A 12,788-nucleotide genomic window follows, 5' to 3' on the forward strand; every position below is an offset into this window, starting at 1 on the left:
GAGAACTGTTAGCTCCCCCGTGCATTCAGGGAACATATAACCTTTTGCGGACAATTCCCAAATAAAATACACCGCAAGTGGCTTCACACTACGTTTACTATGATTCACCAGACGATCGTCTATGTAACGATTTAAAAATAACATATACTTTTTGCACATACCTTCGACGCAGTTTAATAGTGCCAGAGTAACATTAAAAATATTAAGTCCAATACAAAGAAGGCCTAGAGAAGAGCTGGTGTTGAAGGACATTGAAATTCGAGACATAATACTATACGCAGAATTGAAGTATGTGTTCGTAGATCGATTGTTACACAACAAGTATTGTCAGCCATCATATTAAATTGCTACCTCGCGGCCTGGTCTACGGCATGGCTTTGGGGTACTCTGCGTTGCAGCAGACAGGGGACTAGGTGAAGCTGAGTGCAGTGAGTGAGTGAGTGAGTGAGTGAGTGTAGTGAGTGAGTGATGAAGGTGAGTAGAGTGAGGTGAGTGAGTGAGTGAGGTGAGCTGAGTGAGCGTGAGTGAGTGATGAGGTGAGTGCAGGGTGAGTGAGTGAGGTGAGTTAGGTGAGATTATGTGAGTTCTAGTGAGTTATGAGTTAGTGAGTCTAGTTGATAGAGTCTGAGTGAGCCCTTGAGTGAAGTGAGTTGAGTTGGGAGTGAGGGCTGAGTGAGGTGGAGTTAGGTTAGCTTGAGGTTATTAGCTGAGTGGAGTGCGTTTGAGTGAGTGAGTGAGTGAGTGAGTGAGTTTGAGTGAGTTAGTGGAGTTGTATGTGCCTGAGTGAGTGAGGTGAGTGAGTGAGTGGAGTGCAGTGAGGGAGTGAGCGTGAGTGAGTGAGTGAGTGAGTGAGTGAGTGAGTGAGTGAGTGAGTGAGCTGCAGTGAGTGAGTGAGTGAGTGAGTGAGTGAGTGAGTGAGTGAGTGAGTGAGTGGGTGGGTGAGTGAGTGAGTGAGTGACGTCCAAACATTAAACATTAACCATCTCTGACGCTAATGATGAGCGCATGCGATTACGATGCAAGAACAGAACCCAGCTGTTTGTGACAAGCATACATTAATTTTTGCTATTAGAACAACGACGAGAAAATCTGGCAAAGCACGGCTACGGCACACGGTGTCTCGTTTAGTCATACGTAAAGTTATAAGGTGGTCATTAGTTTAATTAAAATGCATCATGAAAAATGCCTCCTGATAACTTACCAAGTGAAAGACGATCGATCGTGGGTATTAAAATAGTATAGCTGGCTATAAACATAACAATTACTATATTGACACCCCCATCGAGTAACGAGATCATGAGATTCAAAAGGTTATGATGGCTATAAAAATTAAGGAAATTTGCCGCATATAATTGTGATATAGCTATAATGCAACTCAATCGGGAAGGCACGTAAATGCACTTTTCTGGGAATTAAAAAAAGCAGTCCAGTCCTCAATTCAACGGTGATGGGAGAGTCGGAGTTTAAAAGCCTAAAATGACCTTTGCATTTCCAGATCCTGCGCAATGTGTAAAAAACGAGTATTGTCTGTGACTTTCCAACGTAAAGGCTTCGCTCGTTTGACCAGATTTGCGCGTTCCAGTGAAATGGGAAACCCGTTGCTATGGTAACATTAGCCGTGGTATTGAAACGAAACCTATGTATTAGAAATTCGCAGGTACTGCTTAATCCTGCTTAACAAGAAAATTTAAAATGTGGGTAAAAAAAAAGTTACAAGTCAAATCAATATGCACGGAAATCGTTCGACAAGCTGAAGGGCCAAAAGGACCACTAGCAAAATGTGGATGGGCGCTAAGGTCGTATGACATATTATCAAGCAAACAGCACGCATCTATTATTAGTATTCTATTAATAGATCAGACAATGTTAACAATTTCTATTATAATTATAATTTTAATTGAATTTATATTTGAAAGTGATCTTGTACAGTAAAAGTTCTCGTCTGTTTTTTGCCATTTCTGTACTGCTGCTGCTGCTGCTGCTGCTGCTGTTGCTGCTACTGCTGCTGCTACTGCTACTGCTACTACTACTGCTACTTCTACTGCTACTGCTACTGCTACTACTACTGCTACTTCTACTGCTACTGCTACTGCTACTGCTACTGCTACTGCTACTGCTACTGCTACTGCTACTACTACTGCTACTGCTACTACTACTACTACTACTGATCCTACTATTACTACTACTACTACTACTACTACTACTACTACTACTACTACTACTACTACTACTACTACTACTACTACTGCTCCTACTACTAGCACTGCTATCGCTACTGCTACTGCTACTGCTGATGATGTCGATTATGATGATGATGATGATGATGATGATGATCGATGATGATGATGATGATGATGATGATGATGATGATGATGATGATGCTGTTACCGTTACTCTTGCTATGTCTCGTGTGTAAACAACGTGTAGCAACCCGTAGATGCTCTCTCAAACGCTGTGATTAACCCTGACCGATTGCTTATTACCAGCTGCAACCGTATTAAAACACGGGTATATGCCGACACCATCAGTTCTCCTACGCCCTCGCAACACGCCATTAATGCGACCATTAGCCGAGAACTCGCCTAACCAACGTTAGTAATTTCATTTCTCGAACAAATGACGCTGCATGCCTTTAATTAAACGGCGTAAACAAGAAAGGTTGCTTTCGATGTACAATGCGGACGCGTCGAGTGGATCTCGCGCTCACAGTTAAACATCCATCCACGTAGAGCCGGCAACATTCACTTGATTAGCGTACCGTTAGATAGGGCATTACCATAACGCGCACATCACTAATAAGCTCAATGGCATTCACAGCGCCACCTAACGACGACCTATTATTCACGGGGTATATCTTCGCCCGGGAAATGTCGCACATACCCACCGCCCAATGCGTCATAATCTTGGAATTGTAATGACTACATGTTTTACCTTATATAATAACCACGTTTCGTCTCGTATGTAACAATATTAATAAAAAAAAGGCCGTAAACACCACATGTAGACAAGCATTAACAATACATTAGCAAGAAATTATCAAGCAAGATATTAGCAAGATATTAATTATATCTATCATATATATCATAGATATTATCATATATATTATATTAGCAAGATATTATCAAGCCATATAAGCACACGCGGAATTTCCCCGCCAACGCATATACATAAGCAGCCGCAGCAAATATAAGTGTAGAGATAGTGCCTACGCAGGCAGGGTTAGAATTAGGCCGTGAGGCAAAGGGCAGATCCCCTATACTTAGGAGGGCACCGAGCAGGCCTGATCTAGAATATCAACGTTCCCCGGGTGAGAGCCCAGTTTAGGCCCACGACCCCGAGCCTCGCCTTATATACCCGACACCGCGAACCCATCTCGATGAGAGGAGGGCGTGGAAACCGCCACAACCACAAAGGCAAGGATGGTCCTCGGAGCAGGAAGGAGAAGACGAGCTCCAGAGGACAGTGCTCCATGGAGAGGAAGCACCGGAAATCTATGAAGCAGACACACAGAAGGACAGGCCGCCAGAAGGCGGAGGACAAATAAGAAATGGACCATGGGACCACCTTGAAACGGTTCATCATCAAATTTGAGATGACAGCAGCATTCAACGAATGGCCAGTTCACACCTGGGCGGTCCAGCTTGGCCTATGCCTTGACGGTGAAGCCTTGGAGGCCTTGATTGAACTTCATCGGGCACAGCAAGAGGACTACGACTGCCTGATTGCCGCACTACAGCGCAGATTTGATCCAGCAAAACGCATACATGTGCATCGCAGTGAACTACGGCAGCGAAACAGACGAGCCGGGGAAACTCCCGAGGAGTACGGAGCCACCATGAGGCAACTTTTTAGCAGAGCCTACCCAGTAATGGTGGGGCACCAGTTCGAGGAGATCTTAATCGACAAGTACTTAGGAGGCCTGAGAGATGTCGAAACTCAGCTCTATGCCCCCTACCGGAACCAGGAACTCTCGACGAAGCTTTCACCCGAGTATCTCAATATGAATCCGTAACCAAGGAGACTGTAACAAGCCGAAAACCCCCACCAGGGCGCGTTAGTACCATCCGCGCAGCAAATCCACAAGGAGACAACAGTCCTGAACCCCTAACCCAGCTGCGGAATAAAGTACATGATTTGACCCAGGAAATCGCGAGGATGAAGCGGGAGACTGGAGCCAGAAATCCTCCGCCACAAAATGGCTACCGGCCAGAAGTTCGAGAGATAGTCAGCTACCCACCTTTTCAAGCACCAACGAGGGCGCCGAGCATACCAAATTGGATGGCAAATATGGAGTGCTACTATTGCTGACAGAGAGGGCACATACAGAGAGTCTGTCCCTGGAGACCCCCACAAAATGACAAAAACCTCTCACCACCAACATGACCAGCCACCAAGGGTGCAGCACAGCCCAAGGTTAAACTAGAAAGGGCCAGGCATAGGGTCGGTGACCTGGTCCACGAAGCCTCAACTAACGGAACCAGACCACGGCCTACGCATTCCACGTTTCCTACGCATCAGAAGCCAGGGCAAGGAGGTGAAGCCAAAACTACAGGACCCACAGAACAGGATAAGGGAGAGCCTCATCGAACAGTAACGGAGCCTGAAGCATTAAGTGAGCAACAAACCAGAGAGGAGGAGAAGCCATCCATAGCTGTTGCACCCCTGCAGGATCAGTCCACCTGGTTAGTACCTGTGCAGGTGGAAGGATACCGCATGGACTTCCTTGTGGATAGTGAATCCAGTACCACCCTTCTCAACCAAACCAGATTTGACAAGCTAGATAACCATGAGAGGCCCTTACACCGACCAGGCAGAAGTGACCTAAGAATGGCTAACGGGGAGCGACTGCGCAACACTGGAGAGGCCGACCTTCAACTGGAAATCGGAGGAAACAGACACAAGAAGACTATGGTAATCACCTCACTCGGAGGCTTGGACGGAATACTCGGACTCGATTTCCTAATACCTCACCGAGCTTCCTTCAACATGGGTACGGGAGCACTGATGATAGACGACCACACCATACAATGTGTGGCTGAAGGAAGTTATTTTTCCTGGGAGAAAGCACCAACGAATTGGATAACACCAAAGGGGGCGCAGCGTAACGAAGAAACCTAAAGAACCGAGCGGGACACCGACACTGCCGGCTTGCAGCAAGGAAAGGGCAACATACCCGAACCACTTGACCCTCCATAGCATGGGGCAGTGGGGACCCCTCTGATAGTGAGAAACCCGAGTATCACGGGGCCGACGGCTCGACCACCGAATAGGGAGATGAAGGAAACCCTAGGAAGGGGGCCCTTCGGCCAAAGGAGGCACCCAATCTAAGAAGGGGGCGGCGCCTTAGGAAGCCACCCAAGCGTATAGATCTGTAGAAGGAAGACACACAGCCAGAGTAATCCGCATCCGAGGGCGGATGCTAGAGAAAGTGAGGGGGAGTCTAGAGATTTCGGTTACACCGAAGACTCTATTTTAAACCACAACACACTACAGGGCGCGGCCATTTTGGAATAACTAACACCCTGAATTAGAAAACCAGGTTACCCACAAATTCCACTTAAGAAATCAATACACAAAATCAAATAAGGGGAAAGTCTAGCAGTAGTAAAGTGAAGATTAAAATGATAAGGAAGAAATAAATAAAAATAATAATTAAAATAGAATACGAATGGAAAATTACTCGGCCAGTTTCAGCTGACGCAACAGGTCTAAATGCGGGTCAGCATGTAAACAAACGACATCATCGAGGCAGAGCACACGAGGATTATCGCACCGAAGCGATGCCAGCTGGAGGCGGCTTGTTGCTAGGGGAAGGGGAGAATCGTACACGTCCAGGTAGCAACCAGGCCGTATATAAGGCGGCCGAAAAACCGTAGAAAGCAGAACGCCGGGCAGCCGCCCCTAAGAGCACCAAAGACTCGGAGCACCGATCACTACAAGACTAGGAGCACTGATCACTACAAGACTAGGAGCACCGATCACCACAAGACTCGGAGCACCGATCACTACAAGACTAGGAGCACTGATCACTACAAGACTAGGAGCACCGATCACCACAAGACTAGGAGCACCGATCACTACAAGACTCGGAGCATCAATCACTACAAGACTAGGAGCACCGATCACTACAAGACTAAGAGCACCGATCACCACAAGACTAGGAGCACCGATCACTACAAGACTCGGAGCACCGATCACTACAAGACTCGGAGCACCGATCACTACAAGACTCGGAGCACCGATCACTACAAGACTAGGAGCACCAATCACTCACTACTAGGAGCGACGACGATTACTTAGGAGCACCGATATGGGAAGCACGGACCCCGTAGGATTACGAGGAGCACCGATACATGTGGACACTGACCCCGTAGGATTACGAGGAGCATCACTCACTACTAGGAGCGACGACAAAAGAAAGAAGAGAGAATATAGAAGAGAGAGGAAAGCAAAACGAAGAGAGAAGGCAGAAGATGGAAGAAAGGAGAGAGAAGACAGGCGATAGAAGAAAGAAGAGAGAAGACAGAAGATAGAAGAAAGGAAAGAAGAACGAAAAGAGAAGGCAGAAGATGGAATGAAAAGAGAGAGAAGACAGAAGATTAAAGAAAGAAGAGAGAAGACAGAAGATAGGAGAAAGAAGATAGACAAGCGACGACAGAAGAAAGAAGAGAGAGGAAAGAAGAACGAAGAGAGAAGGCAGAAGCTAGAAGAAAGGAGAGCGAAGACAGGAGATAGAAGAGAGAAGAGAGAGACGACAAACAGACGAAGAGAGAGGATAAAAGAGAGAAAGCAGAAAAGAGAAAAAAGAAGCGCGAAGAGAGAAGGCAGAAGATAGAGGAGAAAAGCCCGGAAAAAGAAGAGCGAAGAGAGAAGACAGAAGATAGAAGAAAGAAGAGAGAAGAGAGAAGAGAGAAGACAAGAGATCGAAGAGAGAGGAAAGAAGAACGAAGAGAGAAGGCAGAAGATGGAAGGAAAAGAGAGAGAAGACAGGAGATTGAAGAAAGAAGAAAAAAGACAAAAGATAGGAAAAAGAAGATAGACAAGCGACGACAGAAAAAGGAAGAGAAAGGAAAGAAGAACGAAGAGAGAAGGCAGAAGCTAGAAGAAAAAAGAGCGAAGACAGGGGATAGAAGAGAGAAGAGAGAAGAGAGAGACGACAGACAGACAAAGAGAGAGGATAACAGAGAGAAGGCAGAAAAGAGAAGAAAAAAGCGCGAAGAGAGAAGGCAGAAGATAAAGGAGAGAAGCCCGGAAAAAGAAGAGCGAAGAGAGAAGACAGAAGATAGAAGAAAGAAGAGAGAAGAGGGAAGAGAGAAGAGAGAAGAGAGAAGACAGAAGATAGAAAAGAGAAGAACGAAGAAAGAAGAACGACGAAAGAAGGAGGAAGAAAGAAGAAGGAGGAACGAGGAGCGACGCGAGAAGAACAAAGACAGGAGGGAGAAGAACGCTGAGCGCCGACGGCAGGTGCCGTTACCCCTTATTTTCACTCCGGCGACTTCAATATAGACGTCGGGTTCGCGTGCACTCGGTAGACCTAAATTCTCGCACATAACATTTCCTCGGCCTTCTGCCACAATATACGATACGAATATTGCATAACTGGAGTGTGTATGCGATAAATAAAACCACCGGATCCGTATACTTAAGAACTTGCGTTGTGTTTATTTGTCTCATTGTTTGTCTCCTGCAGCCTGCCACGCAACACAGTCCCGCTTCGCCACCGGGAGCAAGAACTGATCGCGAAAAATAATCGTGCATTCAAAACGCACATAATTTGCGTAGCGGCTACCCCTAGGGCCACTACATAAGGATACCCAACAATATTATGCACTATTTGTACGCTAACATCATATTAGTTAAATCGCAAGCAATTAGTTATATCGCAAGTAACTATAATGCGAAATAGAACATAATACAAACGCGCGCGCATACTCACATAATAGTCTAACCTAATATTCTCAGTAATTCACTGAGTCACGCCGGACAAAACAATCAAAATCATTAGAACGCGATACATCGTTAGAATGCATGTACATTTATTAATAATCCGACTGTTTGCTTAACCTGCCTCTACCTTCTGTCTACGAAATGCTAGGACGGACTACTGCGCACAAGATATACTTTACAGATAGCTAGCCTAATAAATAGGCAGCGTATGCACAAAGTAATATACCCCTTTTCCCAAAATGCTTGCTCGGAACATGTTGTACGGGTGGCCTACTAATTAGATGCTAATTAGCGATTCAGGCTGCAATCTGCGCGATGTACAGCCAGGCAGGCCGCGGCAGCCTGAGGTGGTCGTCGCCCGCTCCCTGTCTTCTCATCAGCGGAACACGGCTGCGGAAAATTGCACTCACCTGAAACAGAACAGAGAGCAATTGACGCCATTAGATACTGCATTCATATCGAGTACGCCGCGTACAAACGCCGTGCGTATGCTTCGTAGAGAGTGCGCTAGGCTAGCCTGGCATTTATGTGTTCGCAGACACATTCAATTTGGCATTAAACGTGCTGCGCGTATATGTAGGTTTCACAACATATACGTACAAAACATCGGTGAAATACGATACATGTGAAATTCTGTGAGCTGACCTTTACAGATGACGTGCTAGCCCAGCCAACCGGAACTTCTAAGCCAAATAAACAGATTCCGAGAGCATCTAAATGTCACAGATTTTCTCTTTTAATATAAGTACTAATAATATTGTACAAAGTTAATGCCAAATTCTCACATCAAGCACGTTACTTACGCAGTCTATGCTGGTGGGTTTTGTACCTAATAGAAACTAGTAATCGTGAAAATATTTAATCAACTCTAGTCGGAATAGACCCCTGACGGCATGATGATAGACGGTACCCTGGGATGCCAAGAAAGGTAAATTGTACGCGTTTTAAAAACCTTTTCCGGTTTGTACATTACGCTGAACACTTAATTCCTCCCTTTTCGATGTACATATTTTATATTTTTAGAAATCGCAAGAGAACAATTGAACGCCAGGTGTCGAACGACCAGTGTTACCTAGACTGGTGTTAAGTCGTTTGACTCGTGCAGCCTAAATCCAGCAAATCGACAATGAATCAGTCTAGTGACACTAGTTATAGTTACTCACTAGTGACTAGTGAATGTGCTGGTAAACCCACAGGGAACAACATACTTGAGAGTTGCTTGTTGCTCTGATTGTTTACCAACAGTTCACACTTAGATGCGCAATTAAATGATAGCCATGCAATCTAACATTGCTAGTAGTTGTTATACAGCGGCAACAGTGCAGCGATAGCGTCGCGTGGTCCTATCGTTTTCTCATTAACGTTATTAGCGCAATAAGGATCAGTATTTAGGTTATAGTCAATTATATAATTAGTGTCGTGGAAAATGGATTTTGTGATTGTATTAGTAATTTTTGTATTGGTACTGCATCTATATGGTAGACGACTTCACCAAGCCATGATGTAATCGTATCGTACAATTCTGCATTTCTACATTTCTACATTCTGGTGCTGCATTTCGTGCTCTACGCTACACTTATCACAACGATTGGTGCAATGTAATTGCTATTTGTACATTATCCTGACATGTAATAACAGAAGCGCACTAATACTTGCGCTCGTACGTGCGTGCCCGCGTGCGCGTGTGCGTTCCTTTACAACTGCGTACCTACGTGCGCTCGTTTGTGGGAGTGTGCGTGCATGCATGCATGTACCCAGTTCGTTTATGAGCTTGAGCAAGCGTGTACGATAATAATGTGGGCTAATGAGAAGGCCTGCCCAAATCTATTTGCGTATAGTATAGAATGTTTGCATATACATCGGCGCCGGGATTATGGCCACACGGGCATGTATGTCGGATCGTACACAGGCAGCCAGCAGCAGCCAGCGTGCGTGGCCTTAGCTGTGTTCGACCGGCCCTGCGACCGGGATTGTACCGGAGAAGGGAGCCAACTATCCCTCCCCGGTGGGGAGATAATCAGTAAGTAGACAAAATCGCTTTCTCGTGTGTAGCGCTGAATGAATGCGCATAGGCGATATAAAAATAATTAGCATATGATGAAGAACTGGTTTATCTGTACAAACAATATAATAAAACATGTCAATAGCTATAGAGTTATTGCAATTATTTCCTACCAAGAACGCTAAACTAAAAATTTCATTTTAAAACTTCAAATGTGAAAATAAAATTGGGAGAAAAGTCTGATCTCTCTAGCTCTCTGGTTTTAGAAAAGCTATTGGCCGCCTACTTGCAATGTGAGTTTAGCTCAACCCTCTCCTTGCCGGAGACCTTAACTCCTGTGTCTGGCAATCACTGATGCAACCGCAATCCCGCCAACTCTTGCGAAATCATATGCTGCGAACCTGTAAGTGCTCTTAACATTGGTGCTTATAGCTAAAGACTAGTGCTCCTCGGGCGATAGATCACTCGTTGGAGTATATGCGCTCAATAGCTGTAGACTATAGCCTAACAGAGCGTGTATTACGGCATGTTGCGGATGTCTAAGACGTTGCAATATTATATTATACAGCGTGCTATGTTAAAACGTCATGGGCCGTTATACGTGACACGGTATTATGCCGCTCGGATACCGCAATATTAGACATATACTAATCTCTCAGGTGTCAATTAGTGATATATTCGGTATCTCCATATCCGACGCGTACGCGTTGAATGAGGTGGGGAGTACATATGGAAGGTTGGGAAGAACAGTTAAAAATATGTAGATTAGAAAGTGGAATGTGGGTCGTTGAAGATCGTGTATATGGCGAATGCCAGATGTGGGCAGCGATATATGCATAGAAATGTATAGATCGACAAATATATCTAGTATATTATCTCTATTGATATGTACGTAACCACGTATATATCTAACAAACCATATATCAAACCACGCCGTCCGCCATCTTGATCCGTGCCCATCACGGGTTTGTTTTCAAGCCGATGTTTGTTATGGCGGTATATATATTAGAACATTCGATATAGTTTCGGTAATTTTAGACTTAAACAAACCTAGAACCATGTAATTTAAACATGAGCACAAGGGGGTATCACTTTGGGATATCAGCATCCATTTTGGTGATTTCCAGTGCTGGCCTTTTATTTGACTGATCCTAAGATTTTTGAGTTTTCACTGGAGCATATAACACTACCAAAACCATGTGGTAGAGTCGATTCCATAGCCGTAACGCTATGGCTGAGAATGTCCTAATCAAGTCATAGATCATCTAATCCTGGATGTATAGGTACTCTCGATATGTTATAATAGCATCTACCGGCTGGCTAATAAACCACTCAGAGAAGAATATAGACGGCCGGTTTGGATTATCTTTTTATACACACTATCAGGAGTGAATAATAATAGATCTATTATTATTCACTCTATTATTCAATCTATTATTACTCGCGAATTGCGCTCCGGCGCGCCATATTCGCTCGCTTACGCTGCATTGGAGACTTACGATGTTTTCTTCTAATCCGGCGATAGCATATAGTATCTTTTAGTAAGAATATTGACTTGAGTAGGCAAGATCCTGTTACTAATAAAAATTTTCTGTCCGGTATTTATCATTTCTATATAACAGCCTTTGTACACACCTTCTAAATCCATTGTTTTTCTCTTCAAATAGGCTGAATAATATACGGAACCGCTAGAAGTACGATAATTTTTCTTTGCGTCGCGTTTAGTTTCGTACTAACGGGGTGCGACTGTAGTAACGATGTAAGTGCACTTGATGAGGAGTTTTAGCCTTTGCAGTTTGTATCTATTTGTGACAATTTAACGTATAAGAATTTTCAATTAATAGATAAGAACCTATATAAAATCGTGTGTACAACACTTGCAATTCCATAAGTTTAGTTATTTGTTAATTTTAGGCGCTAAATTATGTTTGAATCGTTAATACGAACCCGCTTTAATACAAGATTTCTTCTTTGGCCCGTCAGTTTGTAACTAACGGGGTTTGACTGTAAGTAATGATTCTGCGAAACATGTAGGCAAACGATTCGCAGTAATGGTGTTATATCTCCGCAGTCAGTGTAGGCGGAACATGGGTTATATATAGTAGACAATATATTATATATACAACTCATATGAGCGGAACGTTATGTGTTTTCGCGACCGTGTGTTTGGTGTGTGTCGTGTGCGCGCGCGTGGCCGTGTGTTGTATGTGTGTGCAGTGTGTGTGTATGTGTGTGTTGTGTGTGCTGTGTGTGATGCGTGTTGCGTGGCGGTGTGCGTGTGCGTGTGGTGTGCGTGTTGCGTGCTGCGTGTGGCGTGTTGGTGTGCGTGCATGCTGCGTGTGCGTGCTGTGTGTGTGTGTGTTGTGTGGTGTCCTGTCCTGTTCTGCTCGCATTTTATTGCAACCGTTAGAGGTAGAAACTTACCCACTTGGTCCAGAGGTGACCTTATGAGGGCGGTGGAACCCTATTGATTTGAGTTGCCGTTTCACTCAAGGTCGAAGGTCACGACGCTTCACATTTGATGAATGGATAGATAGATAGATCGATCGATAGATAGATAGAATAAATAGATATATAGATAGACTAGATAGTAGACTAGATAGATAGATAGATAGAACTAGATAGATAGATTAAAGAGATAGATAGAAATAGAATACGATATGATAGATGCTAGATAGATAAGAGATAGATAGATACTAGGTATAGAATAGATAGATAGATAGATAGATAGATAGCTAGATAGATAGATAGATAGATAGATAATAGATAGGATAGATAGATAGATAGATAAGATAGTAGAAATAGATAGATAAGATACGATAGATGAGATAGATGAGAT

This window comes from Priapulus caudatus, unplaced genomic scaffold, assembly GCF_000485595.1.
Source record: "Priapulus caudatus unplaced genomic scaffold, Priapulus_caudatus-5.0.1 Scaffold451, whole genome shotgun sequence".
Lineage (NCBI taxonomy): Eukaryota > Metazoa > Priapulida > Priapulimorpha > Priapulimorphida > Priapulidae > Priapulus > Priapulus caudatus.